Raw genomic sequence first — 18551 nt, forward strand, 5'->3', positions numbered from 1 at the left:
CAGCAGTTCTGAAGTGCAGATACATCAAAAATATTTTCATTACCTAGTTCAGACACTGAGAACAGGCTGAATCAGCTTCGGCTGCACACAGAATCCCGAAATATCCATGCTGCCACAGTACCAACAGCAGTGAAGATATTGGATATGCAACAGCAGTGCTCCAACTGTGCTGTTAAATGCAACATAGACGTACTTTGAGTTTTGCTACCCTGTCAGAATGTATTGTTTTGCTTATTTCTATAAAACATGCAAACATCTCTTCCCCCCCAGCCCTCCCCAACCCTAGGATGCTATCATAAATGACTGAAAAAGAGATAGAGCTGCTTCTTTGTAAAGGAAAATCACATCTTGCCTCTTACTTATTCATAGTTGCATTCAGTTACAGTGAAATAATGCTAAAGCCATCTAGCAACTAGCTAACTGTAAGTACAAACACCACCATTAGCCCAACATGCTAAATCATGAACACTGAGCAGAGAGAAGCAGTGCATGCATTTGTGAAGAAATTTTCAACTATCTGAAAATCTTGTGCTTTTTTAGTTATTCTTGGCTGGCCATATGATTACAAATCACATTTTCTTCAGTGGAAGCCTTAAATATAAATGCTCCTAACCAGCATTTAAGTTTGTGCAGATAAACTAGATGCAAGAATACTATGCAGCTGAACAGTATGTTACAAAAAAAGAACAGAAAGCTAAGCTAGTCAAGCAAACTTTACTCATAAAGATAATCATACAAGAAGTCTCAGTACAGTAACAGAAACCGCAGTCAGTGGAGTTTTTCTGTTAAGCACACCTAAGCAGGTATTTACATAGAATATACAGTATAGGAAAGCAATAGACAGGTGAACGCACAACTGATCTGCAAGACCTCTCCATTCTGAAATGTCAGTGCTCTATAGAAACAAACATATTGGATTTTGTCTGTTAACTGGAAGGATGAACACTCTTCTCTTTAATTCCATTTCCAGGCTCCTTGGGACTTTTGCACAGAACACATTATCACTTTGATGAACAATGGTGCTTGGTTTTGTATCTCGAAAGTAACTTGTTTTCTCTAGTGAAAATCAATTTTTAAAAGAGGAAGTAAATATTATATTTTTAAAAAGAGAAAGAAAATCAATTATGTACATATGGAGGGAAACTAGCAGTGGCTAAGATTTTCTGATCACATCATCATTGGTGCTGAACAAGGAACACAAAGACTATTAGAGAAATACTGGAATAGCAGCCCTTATTCCCCCTAGGCAACACTAAAAATATATCCCCAGGAATTCGGTGATAAAATAGAGAAAACTGAACATGTGTGACAGAGCCAGAGTGAAAAGTGAAACGAAGCATGAAAAAGTGCAACACAAAAGGCTTAAAAGGGCTCAAGGTGTGAAAACACTGAGGAAAGAATAAAAGTGTGAGGGATGTGTGAATCATAGCAAGAGGAAAACAGGAACAGGATTTTCAGTGAGTGAGGCTGAAAGTGACAGAGACTAACCAAGCAGAAATGTGAAAGAAAAAAATGGGGGTACGAACGAACACACAAGTGAGCAATATAGCATGGCAGAGTGTCAGGCTGTGATGCAGTAAGAGATGGCAAAAATAGGAAAACCAAATAGAAAAGCATTTTAATAGTGAATTTTTTTGTTTTTATTGGTTGCTTTTACCATCATCATTTATCAGAAAACTTACATGAACATAGACCAGCAAGCAATGTAAGAAACAAGAGCCATAAGAACTACTAAGAATTCTCAATAAACAAGACATTTAGAAATTGCCTTCAGTTTTGTCCACCAAACTGAGGTAGTCAGAATCACAACACAATGTGTCCTCTAGAAAACAGCAAACAGGAAGAAAGGGGAACCAGTAATTTCAAAAGTGCACCTGAGCATTTAAATGTTTTCTCCCTTATGTGAACTGTTCTTGTCACAGTCTACTGTGAAGCCAAACATATGTATAGTATCACAATAAGAAGTCTTCAGCAAGGAATTACAGGCAGAGAAATTACAGACTACAGACATTAGGCACAATTATTTTTAAGAGATGGATAAATAAAAGTTCTACCACAAAGCTGTAGTTCCATAAAAATATGAAACCAGAAATATTTCTCTATTCACATACAAGAAACTTAAAAGAAACAGGTATTCAAATACTTCTCTGGATAACAAATGGTGCTCAAATTACTCTGCATATCATAGTAACAGCCTTGATGGATCTCCTGCACTCTTCCTTTCATATCTAGACTACAGGATGCCTTTTCTTAATCTAGTACTCTTCCCAAGAGTTTCAAGACAATCTCCACCTATGTATAACATCAAGTAGAAAGAGTGAGCTAATAAACTAAAAGAATCCCTTTTTTTTCCAGCAACAAAAATAGTTGCTCATCAGAATGCTGATAGTAATTATGTTGATATTTAATTCAGAATAGTTTCCTAGTCATTCTCCTATACATGGAATAGCTTTGAATTACTGAAAAAAATAATCTGATGAGCAACAGAAAAAGCATATGAAAAAGGTGGCGAGTCCAAAAGAAACTTGATTCCATCTAATTATTTTCATATATAAATGAAGTTACACTTCAAAGAGCCTATCTTCTCTTCTGCTAAAAATCTATATACTCAGACAACATAATACCATGAGTTCAAAAATCATGCAAGATGGGCCTTGGTCTAGGCTTTAGGGCTACCTGACTTGAGTAAGCACCAAAATATGGAAACTGTGTCAGTGGACAGGTGACCTGTATCTTATAAATGTGCATTGGGACAAACAGGACACAAAGCAATTCCATCTAAGAAAAGCTGTATGCACTATGTCAGAGACCCAGTTAGCCACAGTACGTTCAGTCACTACAACTGAACGGGTTTGGGCATACTATGAAGAGAGATCATAGCCACTTATTAACAATCTCACTGCATCTTTTGCAGGACTAGGGCTGTTTGCCTTTGCATTTAGGTGAAATATGAATGTAACTACACTCCTCTTTAAAACTCCTCTTTCTCAGTCAGTGTGTTACTCCTCACACCCTAACCTTTCCTCTTGTGCAATGATTCCAAGGGGCTTTTTATGTTTGATAATGATGGACACCAATTCCCCACAAGTAAAATCTAAGTCATTGGGAGCTACAGGTTCTCAGCATCTCTCAGGATGAAGTCTGTATTTTCCAGAATGCTTCCATACCCTTCAGTACAGGAAGTATAGTAGGAAGAAAATCAATGTGTCAATGTGGCAAAGAAATAACAGGTGGATGAGAGATTTTTCAATACACACTGTGTGTTTCTCTACAAATTGCATTCCCTGGACCACCCACTTTGAAAGAAATTCACTTTCCCATCCAAGTGCTTTGAGTAGTTCAGGTTACACAAAGAGACTGTGTTGTTGTTTAACCCCAGCTCACAATTAAGCACCACACAGCCGCTTGCTCACTCTCTCCTTGCCAGTCGGATGGGGGAAAAAAGCCAGAAAAGAGTAAAACTCATGGGTTGGGATAAAGACAGTTTAATAGGACAGAAAAGGAAGGGGGGGGAAAAATAATATATATATATTCAAAACAAGTGATGCACAATGCTAATTGCTCACCACCTGCTGACAGATGCCCAGACAATCCCTGAGACCCCTGGCCAAGTCCCCCCATTTATATACTGGGCATGACATCACATGGTATGGAATAGTCCTTCAGCTCATTTAGGTCAGCTGTCCTTGCTGTGTTCCCTCCCAGCTTCTTGTGCAATCCCAGCTTCCACTGGCAGCAGTATGAGAAAAGTCCTTAACTCAGTGTAAACACTGCTTAGCAGCAACTAAATCAGTGTGTTATCAGCATGACTGTCATTCTAAATCCAAAACACAGCACTAAACCAGCTACTACAACGAAAATTAACTTCACTCCAGGTGAAACCAGGTCAGAGCAACACTCAAAAGATGACTTACAAGCAGCCTTCCCAAAGCTTAACAGTGTTCTGTTTTCATCAATACTTTTTTCCCTTTGCCTAAGAAGGTTGTGTGTGTGGTGTGACTAATTAGTCCACAACACTCCATTATAACAACAATATTACCTAGCCTATATGTTTTTCATCAGGAGATCAAAAAACACTTGGTTAAGAAGGCAAGTGTCATTACCTCATCAAGTAATACCCATTAAATAATTAGCTCTGCTGCTGCTTTAATCCTTAAAAATGGTGTTTGAAAACCATAGAGAAGCCAAAACATAATCTCCAAATAATACACCTTCTCCAGCAAAGAAGATTATTGCCTGTTCAGTGGAATCCAAGAGGGTTCCATGAAGCAAAAAGGAAACGTAAAGATACCACATAGGATTAGAAGGGACCTTTACAGGTATTGAGCTAAGGCCCAGTTATCCCATGCTGATACATCATTTAAACCCTTTCTCAAACAGCTCAAATTTTGCCTTAGAACTAGCGAGAGCTTTTTGACTTTCATTAATCCCACTGAGGGGCTGTGCCAGAAGTGTACTGATTTGATGAGCAGATATTTCCCTCCCATTTCCATCTTAAATGTATTGTTCTGATAAAAGCCATTTGTCTTGGTATTAACACTATCTGTTAATCTGAAAAGCTCTGCCCTGCCTTGTGTATTTAGAAAACTCAATTTGATAAAAGAATGGAAAAATACAATTAAGTATCCCATTCTAGCAAGGTCTTTCAAATTTTGTCTTGTGGCTGCTGACATATGTGTCCGTCCCATACAGCTTCCAGTGTCCGTCCCATACAGCTTCCCTATGACTATTTAATAAAAGTCCAAAATCTAGTTCCAGAGCAGTGACAATCACTGTTATATTTAGGAAGAGTCCACTATAGCGTATTGAGATTATTCTTTCCCAAGGTGCCTTAAGTTTACACTTACAAACACTGAACTTCATTTGCCATTGTGTTGTCCTGCTTTTAAAAAAAAAAAAAATCTCATGGTAGAGATTCCACAACTCCTGTTTGCAATCTAACAGGACACTTCACACTCCTGTTTAGAGCTGCTTCTCCTCCCATCAAACTACATAAATCTCCCACTGCTGCAATTTAAGGCTGTAACTTGTTATGTTCAGATCAAATCCACTTCTGTATGCAATGAAAAGTCTATAGTCGGCTTGTAGCACTGAATACAAATGTGAAGTTCTCATCTTCCTGATAATTTCACTGTTTATCAACCTTCTTCTCTTTAAACAGCCATGGAAGAAGTTTGACCTTCCACCATATGCTTTAGAATAATACTAAGATACACTTCTTTCTCAACAAATATCTTCAGAAATAATAGTTCAAATGTCTCACATTACTGTATTTGTGAAGTTCTGATTTTTTTTACCTTATTTTTCCTATCTTAAGAAGCAAACACCTCCTCATACACTTTTTCTCCTGTATCCTTGGCTGATATGTCCATCATCTTGGTAACAACGTTCTGCTGTTTTATTTGGAGACAAATAATCAATAGTATTAAGCAAGAATGTGGTTTTGCCTGCATTCTGGATTCTCACAGCCATTATTTCATGTCCATGTTGAACCAGCCATCTTGAAATAATGACAAAGTTGACTCTTTCAGTTCAGCCTCTTAATTTTTCTTCCTTTACTTCAGTTTCAGCATCCAGAAGCATACCTGTCTTTTTATATATGCAAAGCAATTACCCCAACCTTAAGTGTTCTAATTAGTTCTTAAGTTGATTATTTTGCGATACACTGGAACTGCTGATTAGAGTACACAGGCAGAATACAATTTTCTTATTAAGTTTCAGTCACTAAACTTTCAGTTATTTTATTCTTCATATTACTCTTAAACACATAACCCCAGTCTTACTGGGAATTTGATGAGGTAAAGCCTCTGGTCTTGAGCTAGTGATAATAAAAAGCTTATGAAAGGTCTAGAGAGACTTAGATTAGTCTTAAAATAACTCTTGCATCATCCACCATCACCAAAAATGCCTCATGTACAGGATCACTTTTTCTCTTCAATACATTGTCCATTCAATGTTGTATTTGCTTTATATAAAAATAAACATAATTAAATAAGCAAGTTTTCTATATTCCTTGGAACAGCAAATTCTCTCAATTTTTAATGACTTTCTTGAACTTTGCAACACTGATTCAGCTAAATTCACAAACACTTGATGACTACCAAATATTGATTATCCATTTGCAAGTTCAACTGGTAGCTATCATGTTTAGAATTAATTTCAGATACAAAAATTCCCTGTAATTTTGAAAGACTAAACCCTAAAAGAATAATTTGGAATGGATAATATACATGTCTCCATGACACTGAATCCTTTCACACATATGTGATGTTCAAATACAACAATAATGTTAATGTGAGGCATGGTGAAGCATGTAATAATTTGCAGTAATATTGCAAACGATGCTCTCCAATACCTTACCCTTAAAAAAACCATGAGGAAAGTGATATGTCTCATCCTCCTCTGTACATCAGATATGTTCATTGATTGCAGTCCAGTATATTGTAAATATTTTTTCCCCAAAAAAATACCATTATGCTTTGCTTCATGTTGACAATATTATTCTAGAACTGGCTCCCCTGAGTCAACCTGCAAAATAAATTATCATGCTTACTAAAAGAAAAACAGTAGTACTTGTAGATTTGTTGGTGGAGGGGGTTTTGCCCTTTCTTTCTTTAGTGGTAGCAATTGCATTGGGTAATAGCAATTTTTTCTAAGTTACTGTAATTTTGTCTCGATTTACTGGCTTACTGTGTTTCCAGTCCACCACGTGGAAAAGTGGCTACTGACAGCAAAAAAGTTCTTTTTAAAAGGCCATTTTTAATAAAGCTCAGAAAAGTGACTAGAAAACTTAAGAGGCCGGCTGCAGTTACAAAGCTCATTCTATGTCAGCAGTGTAGATAGAGGCCTTTATGGAAGCTAAAAAAATGCAGTTATACACGAGTCTTCCTGGCAAGAAGGAATAAATCAGTCCCCACAGTACAGCAAAGTATCAGGCTGGGGACATACCTTTTCTGCTGAGCTTTTAAAAAGTAATGACTGATTGAGTTGAAGTTCCCAGGTGCTCAACCTGAACCTCTTCAAATTCAAAGGGGCCTGTTTAAAAAACAGGAGAAACACTGACTCAATATCAGGCATCCAAAGCCAGTAAAGCAAGTATGGTAGCATCCACAATTATGAACTGTTTAAAATTTTACTTAAGTGCTTTCACAGCATGTGCTGTACAAATTAATCAGCTCCATCACTGTTCAACCAACAAATCTACTATCTAATAAATGAGGTCTGACACATACAGAAGACTAACCGTTTTGCTTTTGAGCTCATTGTGTTGCTTTGTCTTAGTCTGATCTGTTCTTTCTGACTTACAAAACTGTAATCTGTTGCTCCTAATGGAGAGCTTCCACTTTTAAAACTACTTAGAAGCTGATAAAACCACCCAAATAGGCGGGGTATGCAGATTGCACATTAACAACTACACAGATGGTATTTTGCTGTCTTACTGCAGTTAACAGGTGATCACCTCAAAATAATTTTGTTATGTTTAGGGCTTCTCTGTAAGATAAATTTATGCCAGTCCAAGATGATATGCCACTTGAAACAGCTATTGCTATGTCAGCTAGCATAATATCTCACATGACTGCTTTTATTGGTACATATGTAATTTTGGAAGCTGTTTTAACTGAGCTGGCAAAAGCCATTCCTACACTGCAATAATGCTATCAATGACGATACAGACCAGTGTAATTGTTCTGGTGTAATTTATGAAGTTTTTGTTGTCATCCCCTGATTCAGTGTGCTCCACATCTGTATTGCACCACAAATCTATCCATACTTCTGAGGTACAAATAAATACATACAAGTAGGAGCTGGTGACAGGAAGGATATGACATTTTTGAAGGGATCAGGTAGTGAGTCACATACCAAACCAGTAATTCCCATAGTTTTCAATATCTTGATTTATCCCATCTTCCTCTTGAGCACAGTAAAAAGCATGAGTCCTGAACTAGCTTTGTTCAAGGAATAATTTCCTTTTCTCCATCTCCTGACAGTGGTCTTCAGTTAAAGCCTGCAGTGATGAAACTCACTGAGATTGATGAAGGAAGTAAAAGCAGAGAAACCACTAAAATGCATCTTCAGAAGCAGATTATTAAGTGTCCTGCAGGCATTGGTATGAATGAAAGCCACCAGAGGTTAGTGAAAGAAAGAGAAGCAGAAAGTTAATCATCATCAGGTCCAATGAGAAGTTTAACAACTCCTCTCTGGTGAGCTGAAACTGCTTAATCTTTGCTATTAATATCAAATCACTGAGGTGCTAGTATGGTAGCTGAATAGAAAGGGGGCATATGAGAATGTTTAGAATTGGGGAGATGAAAAAAAGACAAAAATAACTGAGGTACATTTTCCTTCTTGAATCTCCTAAAGCAAGAAACTCAGAAGGAAGCTGAGAGTCACCATCAGCAGCTCTGAAGTCAGGTTACTATGAAGCAGCTCTTGGGCAAACAAAGTTGTACAATTTAAAGGAGATAAATAGTAGATTTCAATCGTTTGGTTGGTTAAGAGCATTTGCATTCTGAAGGAAGACTACTTAATTCAAGTACTCCATTTGAGCATATGTGAACGAGCAACTAATACCTTCACCCAACTCAAATATGTTAGATGATTGTTATTTTCATATTTACTTACCTCTGTATATAGCAAAGCTTTAAAGAGAGTTAGAGAGAATTAGGGAATTATTGGAAATGAATAATTATGTGTAGCTGTGCAGGCATATTTTTATACTTGGTTCCTATAAGAATATTCTACAAAATGTAACCTCTCTTGAGATTTTTACCTTAAACCCCTGGGTTTGTAATGCACTGAAGGAAGAGGTGAAATAGCCAAATCCGTTATAGTTAATACTCCTAGAAAACATTGTGTGTATTACATTTTCCAACCAAAAGAAACCTGTTAAAGTCAGTGCAGATCACTTGAGATATGCATTATAATAGTTTGATTACCAGAGTATAAAAGCAGACTTTTATAGCACCCATTCATCTGAAAACATTATTTCTGCTAAAGTTAACAAGCAAAATCATGGAGTTAGGTTAAATTAAATCCAATGACAAGCAGGAAATCTACTGATTGTGGAATTTGTGGTATTAGTTCAATATTATTCTAGAATACTGAACGTTTGTCCTGGTTCAGCTGGGATAGAGTCAAGTTTTCCCCCAGCAGAGAGAAAGGGTGAAGGGATCTCCAGCCGGGTTATTCATACCATGCTGGCGTCAGGTCCAGGGGCGGAGCCTTTTTACTTTCGCTTCTGGTTTTGGGGGTTGCCATACACACGGCGGGCCTGCTCCTTGACCATTCAGCGGTATTTCTCTGTATATCTTTTATCTTGTTCACTGTTATTGCTGTTCATTGTTATTATCATTGCTACTGCTGTTGTTCAGATTGTTCTATCACTCTGTTGTATTCAATTCCTTGTTACTTTAGCCCGGGTCTGTGCCTAACTTCCAGCCCGACTGGCTGCGGGTGGGGGAGGGGCAACGGCAACGTGCTCTCCGATCCCGGCAGGAATTAAGCCTGCACAACATTTAATGCTATTAAAAAATGGAAGGGAAATCTTCCGTTTCTTAATGCTGTAAAGGTAACTTGTAAACAATGTACCATGATTTTATGCTTTATTTGAAGAATTGAGATTACAAGATTGATAAAATATAAATTTCTAAGCACTGATGTCATGAATAATTGATTGCCAAATTAGTGCTCAAATCAATCTTGTTTCTTAAATTTAATAAACATTCTTAACTTGCAGGTGAAACAGTGTTTGTTTTGATCCTTTCTGAAGGATTATTTTTCACAGATTAAGAGGTACAGTAACCTGGAGCCCAAAACAAATAATCTGATTAGGAAATTATTTTCTGGCCTGGGATGACAACTGATCATTCTGATAACTAGTTTCTATTAGCTATGGTAAGGTTAGTAACTATCCTATAAATTTATCTATTTTTTCAATCAGCTTTATGTTTTGGTAACTGCAGCACTCATCTATGGTTCTTGAGGTGATATTTCTTGCAGTGCACTTTATGTACTGCAGTATCTCATAGTCATGATCACTTACTTTACACGAAATGGAAACTATTAAAATGAGCCTTTTGCCTTTTTTTTTCCCCTCATCTACTTCTCATCTTTCACTTCCTACCTTGAAGCCAGAAAAATCTGGACAAGGACTAAAGCATATATTTTTGAACAAGGTGGAATAATTTATTCAGAGATGTGCTAGAATCCTTCATTAGCTTTAAAATCAAGTTCAGAAAACTGGCTAGAAGAAAAGCTTTGGTGTATCTAGAAGGCATGGGTCAGATGCAGGAATTACCAGCCACCATTATTTTATCAACTCTACAGTAAAACACAGTCTGAATTATGTGAGATATGAGAGACATTGATTGTTAATAGTCCCTCTGATAGTAAAAATCTACAAATCTTCACAAGCCAACAAAACATCATTAACTATTCGGTGTATTTTTGGGAGAATCTATGAATTTGTTTGCCAGTTCTATTCTGAAACACAAACAAAATATTTCTGCAACTACTCTAGAAGAGATGTACTAACGTAAAAAAAAGACGAATGAAAATATGAAAAATAGGAAAGGAAGAAAATGGTGGAAACAACCACTTTTAGATATTATTTTCTTTTTATACTATTTAATCACATGATAAACAGATAGCTCTTTCATGTCTTTTATTTCGTAATTTCTTCAAGCCCTTTCCGGCATATAAGAATATTTCTATCTTATTAGCTATAGTTTTATTTCAGCTCCAGAAATAATCCTCTCTATATTACATGAATGCTACGCAACATTCTTTGATATTAAACTATCATTAAAATACCATGACAACCTAAATCCTATGTCTAGAGAGCCAAATGAAGATGCTATTGTAGCACCAAGAGCCATATATGCAGTGGTTTTAATCTACTTAGGAAGAACAATAATCACTTTAAAGTTGTAGGGGCCCAAGCTTCACTACCTAGAAAGGAGTGTACAAGCTGATCAGGCTTCTGCTTCTTAAAGAGGCCCATCTCTACCCCTAACAGTACCTGTGCTTGCTCAATTACAAGCAACACAATCAGGGCTGACTGTACAATAATTATGCTTTCAGCTTATTTTGTAGATACACATTTTGGCTTTTTCAAATCAGGGCCATAATGTGTTAAATCCAATCTTGTAAGCTACTCCAGGTGTCTGAAAGTATATGTCAGTGATGGTGATTTCATTGGGCATCTACAGAAGTTCAGGAATCAGTATGCAGAGCAAATCATGCAACTCTTTAGAATAGGCATAGACCTTTTATTACAAGCTCACTGGAAACATATCTCATTCTGAAAAAACTTATGTAAAGTATTTTAACTAGGCCCATAAGTTAATATATATGCTATTTTTAAGCTAAATGTATCAAACAGAAGCACATTCTGTTATGGATTGTGAATTTAACTTAAAATGGGATTCATTACATTTCTTAACTTTACTGCTTCCAGTTCTCCCCCCTAATTACTGATCTCTGCAAACTCTAGCTTTTAAATTGCTAGATGTCAAACAGAAATATAAAGAAAAAAAAGGAGGTTTAAAACCTTGATGTTTCCATCCTGGACTGGCTCATGTTACACAGAACTATGGAGAAGAACAGTCATGCTACAGGATAGAAAAAAATGATTACAGCAGGACAGCTCAAATACTTTGAGCACTGTTAAACTGGAAGAGAATCTCAGGCTGAAAACATACCGTTCTCCAGGTCATCAACTTTTTCTCCTATTGTTGGTATCTACAAAGTTGAGTGAACCACTATGACTGCTGTCAGCCCATGTTTTTGAAGTTAGCTGTGCATTTTATTCAATTCTCCAAGGATGTCTAGATACATTTAAAAAAAATCCCTTATATTCAAGTCTCAAAAGGACTGCATAAGACGAAGCAACACAAGAGAGGTAAAGCTTCAAGAGAGGGAAATAGCTACTCAACTGATCAATTGTTCCCATGACAGAAAAATGTTTTAAAAGGGTGAAGAGGGAATGAAGAAATGTGTTGAAGACACTGGTATTCTTAAGCTAAGCATACCTAAAACACATCCATCTAATATCAGGATATTAGTCTTTACACTCAGCTGCTTTTCCTAAACCATGCCAGAGCACTATCTGCAGAATGTAAGAATGACCATAAATGATGTGTTAAGTACTACTTCAAATTTATTTTTAATTTGACTCTTTCTGGCATTATACACATTTAAATAAATACTCAAAATAGATGTTTCAAAAGTACTGGAAAACACTACAGATACAATTTGCTGGCTAACACTAAAGATTCCAATTTCAAACTTCTCCCTTATCTGAAAAAACCACAAATTTTAAACACAAAAATTCCACAAAAATCAAATCTTGTAAGTTAATTGTTCTGCGTTAACTGAAACATTCACTAGAATCAAAATACTGAAGTGAATTTTAAATCATTTGTATTTCAGTTACTTTTTTCATCCTGTAAGTATACATTTGTTGACCTGCTTACATGTTAGCCCCCAAAGCTCACTGATTACTTTCAGATTACTTTGTTAGAGGGAAGGAAGTTAAAGGTAATATAGTTTCTACAGTTGTCAGGAACACAGAGAGATAAGAGGTGCTATCCATTTATACCATTGAGAAATACACTGCAGCATAAGCTCCAGATTTATTTAGATCCCAGGATACATATATGGGAGCTAGATTTTATAAATGCCCTAATTGTAGGAAAAGCAGCTTAAACAATCAGCTGCATGACATCAAACACAGCAAGTTAGGCTCCGTTAGTTCCAGTGCTGAAAGAAGGTCTGCTATACTTATAAACTGCACATTTTGTTTCAAAGAGCTAAGCATTACTTCTTCAGGGTTTAGTTTGGGGTTTTTTAAAACAAGACATTTGAGCTCATCTTACTTTCCTTTTTTTCTAACAACAAAACATATTTTGACTATGAAGTTAGTAAGTACCTATCTTTGAAACTGAGGAAGAGGAATAATCAGCAACAGTTCTACTGCTAGCCTTCTATACAGCCCTAACAGAATTTAAGCACCCAGATGTTCTTTCTTCTTGGAAGGAATCTGCTTGCTTTTGCATAACGCAGTTTTTATAGACTTCATTCTTCCCAAAAGTTTGCTCAAAGAATGAGGAAGAGAAAGATGAGACAAAAACCTTGGGATATCACATGGATTATGTTGAGAGTAAGCTCATGTTCCAAAGAAGCTGGCAATTTATTCCTGCTCACAGAATTTCTTTTCATTCTCACCTTTATGTTTCTGCCAAAAATGACAAACTAAGAGCTCACTAGAAAAAGAAAGCCAAGACATAACTGGTAGATATGTGTTTTGAAACAAAAAACAATTCCATCCAATCAAGAGATGTATGAAGATGAAAGAAGGTAAGCCTACAGCTTACTTTTCTTTTATGGAAGAATAAGCATGTACTTAAAAATGAGCCAGACTCAGCTTACACAGCATGGACCTTCTGGTCAACAGCATACTTCAACCAAACTTTGTCAGCATTCGGTCTCTCCAAATCAAAGGTTTCATAGAAAGACAAGTTTTCCATGATAAAGAAAAAAAAAATCTTGGCATAAGCCTGAGGTCTTTACGATTGTGAGTGATTTTATTCTTCTAGGATCCCCAAGTAAAAACTGTGAACATACTTAAGAATGTATCTTGATTTCAGCTGAGATAAGAGGTGCTTAAGTGACAATTCTCAGCATATCTCCTAAAAAAAAAGCTAACAGGAGGAGTAAACCAGCACCAATTACTCCAGGGTGGAAATGTACATAGAAGCAGCTTTTATTAAGTGGTTGATATGAAGCCAGTCTTAACTAAAACACACCACCTGTAAACCTGTTCAAGCACCCATCAGAGTAACATCTTTATTACATACAGAGGTACCTTTCTGGACTTCTTTTCTCAGAACTTTATTAAAAAGACAGGATCAATACAGAGGTTTAAGCTTCTACTTTAAGTGGACACTGGATTAAGTTTTCTTGTTTAATCCTTTTGAGATACACAGCAGATAAAACTCAGGCAAACTGAGTGAATCTTAATGAGAAAAGCAATTTTAGATTTTGCCCCTTTCCGATTATATTCTGATGGTTGTTCATCAGTTGCAAGTGTGAGACATTTTAGCTATTAATTATTTGTTTGCCTCTTCCTGTGAGCAACTTACTGCAAGCATTAAAAATTTAGGCAGATTTCATCACACACATAGAACATGGCACTTAACTGGATAAAGCTGAACTCCCTGAATCAGTTTTCTCATTCAAGTATTCATGAATATGATTTCAAAATCTGCTTCCCATGAATATTAAAACTGGATATTCATTGTTTCTGTAGACAGTCTTCCCAATTAACATATTCACTAGAATATTTATGGAAAGCATACACAAAAAGAGTGTGAACAGCATCAAAGTGAATCCATTTAAATACTGAGATCAATATTTGCAGCCTTCCTTCATTTCACCTTATTGTATTTTATGAGGTGTTTGCTCAACTCTAGCTTTAATTATGTCTCTGCAGATTACTTGAACTAAAATGTACTGTCGGAGAATGAAAGTCACCCAACATTGGAGCGAAAAGACGACAATTGAAAAAGCCAAGTCCCAGGAAAGAAGACAGGCTCTGTTTTCAAAATGTTACCCTGGAAGTTAAACAGTCAATTTTGTGCTCTCCCACAGACTCCCTACATGATCTCACACAATTTCTGTAGTTTTCATCTTAACGTTACATTACTGACTTTTCCTTTCCTGTGAAATATGTTCTACACAAGAGTCCTACATAGACAGTTCAGGGCTTTCACCCTCAAGTGGATCCACCACACAGAAACTGCTAACTCAAGTGTATTTTAATTAAAAGGGTACTGTGAATGTGCTGAGGACACATAGACAGAGTGGACATTTTAAGGAATCAGTAATCTAGAGAGCATGTGTCAAATTACAGTTCCAAGTCTCCATTTTACATAGGAGGGATAGAAAACTGCTGCATGTAGCTTGGAATTGATGCTATTTCTGGAGCTTACTAATGGCTAATGAAATTGCTATTTTCTTTCTAATGAAAATTCACCATATATTATTTGATTATTTCATCTTCCCTGTTTTAAATGCACTCTATCTTTCCTACTTTAATACCTTGCCTTTTGAATGTAGTTTAAGAATGTTGGAACAATTAGCTTTTTCATTCAAAGTAACTGATAACTGAAATGATGCTGTCCTTGTGCATTATTGAAAACTACAGTAACCAGGTGTGCTCAAAGGCTACACAATATTCAAAATCCTCTTTAATATTCTAGTTTATAACCTTAATAGATATTTATATATGATTAATGAGACTTTTAGTAGCTGTTGTTTTCACAGCTTGGGTAGTGCTACCTCCAATGAATATTCCAAGGGAAGGGTCTTACTGGCAGTGTCTGAATGGCAACTGTGAAGTAGCAGGCTGCAATGTACTTTCTGACAAGAGAAACAAAATCCGAAATGAAACAAAAATTCTGTCCTATAAAACTGCAAACTATTTAAAAAGCTTTTTATATATTTTTATATAATAATTTTATATTACAGATTTATTAAGAGCGATCTTATAAAGGGTTTTCAAATGTGATTCCCACTGCCATGCTATGTCAAGTGAATAACTGAAGTTCTCAGATATACACAGATGGATGATTAATGTAATTCCTAATTACACCAAGAACATGTAATTTTTGGACACATCACTGCAGATACCAGTATCTAAGAGAGATATTCTAGAGCCCTGAAACATACAAACAAATAAAAATGCAAAAGAATACCAAAGAAGAGGACATTTTTTGCTATGACAACTCAGCTAGCTCAACCTTTACAGCTTAGTGAAAAAAAGACTGAGAGGTGATTTGACTACTATATATAAGTATCTTCAAATGGAAACATATCCAGGCCTGACAGGGGAATAATTAGCATGGATTCATCAAATCATTTTGACCAACCTGACTGCCTTCTATGATGAAATGACTAGATCTGTGAATAAGAGATGACCAGTTGATGCTGAATTTACCACAGCTTTCAGTATGGTCTCCCACAGCATCTTTGTATCCAAGTTGGGATTTTACAGTCTATATGGGTAGACTACTATATGGGTGAAAAACTAGCAGAATGTTGGGTTTAGAGGGTGATGGTTACTCATTCATGCTCTGTTTGGAAGCCAGTTACATGTGGGGTTCCTCAGTATCTACTCTGCAACTAGTCCTTTTCAAGGAGAAATCAGAATTCACCCATACCAAGACTGCAAATGACACCAAGCCTGGGAGTTGCAGTCAATAAACTCACAGGTAAGGGTGCCACTCAGGGGGACCTAGACAGGTTGGAGAAATGAACAAAGCAAAGTCCTGTACCTAGGAAGGACTAACCCTCTCAATGGCACAGGCTGTGGACTAGTCCCACGGGGAAGGACCTGTAGTCCTGGTGGCCAGAACATGAGCCAGCAGCATGTCTGGGCAGTGATAAAAGCCAGTTGCATCCCAGGCTGTATCAACAGAACCATACCAAGTGTTGGGTAATGACCAAATGAGGGAAGTGACCATTCCCCTTTACTTGGTACTCACTAGACAGCATCTGGAACACTGTGTCCAGTTTGGGGTCCCAAACACAAGAATGACATTGATGAAGTTCAGCATAGGCCTATGGGGGCTGAAGTACTTGCCCTGGGCTTGTTCAGTCTGGAGAAGAGAAAGCTCCACGAGACTTAGCAGCCTCCCAGTACCTACAAGCAAATTACAAGAGGGAACTAGGCTCTTCACAGTGATACATGGTGAGGAGATGAGTGACAGCAGACATACAGAAAGAAGTAAACTAGATATAAGGAAAAAACCTCTTCCACCCAAGAACAGTCAAGCAGTGGCACAAGTTGCCCAGGGAGGCCATGTAGTCTCTGTCCTTGGAAGTTTAAGACACAACTGGATAAAGGCCTAAGAAATCTTGCCTGATCCCAAAGCCCACCCTGATTCAAGTAGGAGTTTAACCAGAGAACTCCTGAGGTCCCTTCCACCCCGAATAATTAAGTGAGACTGTGAAGATATCAGGTACTGACAATTTCTTTAATTTAGTGGAGAAAAGTATAACAAGAACTGTTTACTTGAATCTAAAACCAGATGAACTGAAAAGAAAACTTCTAGCACTGCCTGTGATTAACCAAATAAACTAGTGTCAGAAAACAGAGGACTCTCCACTCCTGCTGGATTCAAATCAAGGCTGTTGCGGGACATTTTTTATGCAAGTGTACACAGAGAGCTTAAAACATAAGTAAACTGTGTGAACCATATAGGAGTACAAAACAAAAAGTCAGATAAAATACCAAAATGGCTATAACTCTCTGCCCATAACACCTACAAGTTAATGAAAACACTAGCTATTATTTGTCTAAAATATTCTAACTGACCTTAGTTTTTAACCAACAGATTAAATCATACCCCACCCAAAAAGAAAAAGAGAACTGCTACAGAAAAAATAACAGAAAGAGTTACTAACTTTATATAATTTCTAGTCCTTTTCTAGTGCAAGGCTTCTTAATAGGTAATGGGCTTTGCTCCCTGGTTTGCATTTAAGATTAATTCACACTGAGAGCTTTAGATCACTTCCAGGTACCATATAGCAACAAATTTCAAGATTTGTATTTTGCAAATACAGTAAAAATAAAACTGTAAAAACAAAGGATTCTACACACATAGGAATTTAAAGGAGCATGCCATTATCAATTGTGGACACAAAATAGTCATTAAAACAAGGCAGCATAATACTCTTCTAAAAGCAAAAAGGTGAGGCCTGCATTTATTCTGCCTGCCACATCAACAGTTTTCAATTATGCAGCCAGCACCCCTCATATTTCCAATTTAACATGAATCCCATATGAGTTCATTCTAGAATGAACTTACAGAGTTACTGCTCATTAAGGCAGAATTTTAAGTAACCAAATAAATTTGCATAAGTAAATATTTGTACCTGGCACACAACTAATTCAGACATGTATGTGATACACAAAAAAAGTCTTTATACGTTTTTACTTGTAATTTAACTTGGAATCTGACTGTTTTGAAACAAAGCCCAAATTTGTCAACCAATGTTACAAGAAGCTTGACATTTTAAACAACGTCTTTTTAAAATTACCCGACTGTAAACTAGTGTCTGAACTGTTTTTAAAAGACTGAAACACCTTATCATTTCTAGTTATCATAGCATGAGGGAAACAGCTTTTTATACTCCTGCCAAAATAAAACGCTTATTGCCAAACATAAAAAGTTCCATCTCAAAAAAAAAAGCTACAAAGTACCAAAAATAGGAGATCCAATATTTTTTAACCTTACCTAGCTGATGTATCACTGCTGAACTCCTTCAACACCAGAAAAAAAGATTAAAAATCAGATTAAGATAAAAAATTTAAAAAACAAAGTAGTGGTTATTCCAAGTCTGATTATAAAAACTGCTAGGTATATAGCTGGAAGTCAATGTACCTATAAACCTGAGCATCTCCACCTGAAGAAAGAAGAGGACAGAAAGATATTCCAGCTATAGAAACCCATCGCCACCCAGAAGGATATGAATTCAAAAGTGAT

General features: G+C 36.6%; 1 protein-coding gene across 4 annotated transcripts in view; it reads right to left on the reverse strand.

Annotated features, from left to right (window-relative positions):
* Nucleotides 1-18551, reverse strand: part of LARGE1 (LARGE xylosyl- and glucuronyltransferase 1) — a 326896-nt gene that overhangs the window by 206618 nt on the left and 101727 nt on the right. The gene's annotated exons all lie outside the window — the stretch shown is intronic.

This window comes from Athene noctua, chromosome 3 (genome assembly GCF_965140245.1).
Source record: "Athene noctua chromosome 3, bAthNoc1.hap1.1, whole genome shotgun sequence".
Classification (NCBI taxonomy): Eukaryota; Metazoa; Chordata; class Aves; order Strigiformes; family Strigidae; genus Athene; species Athene noctua.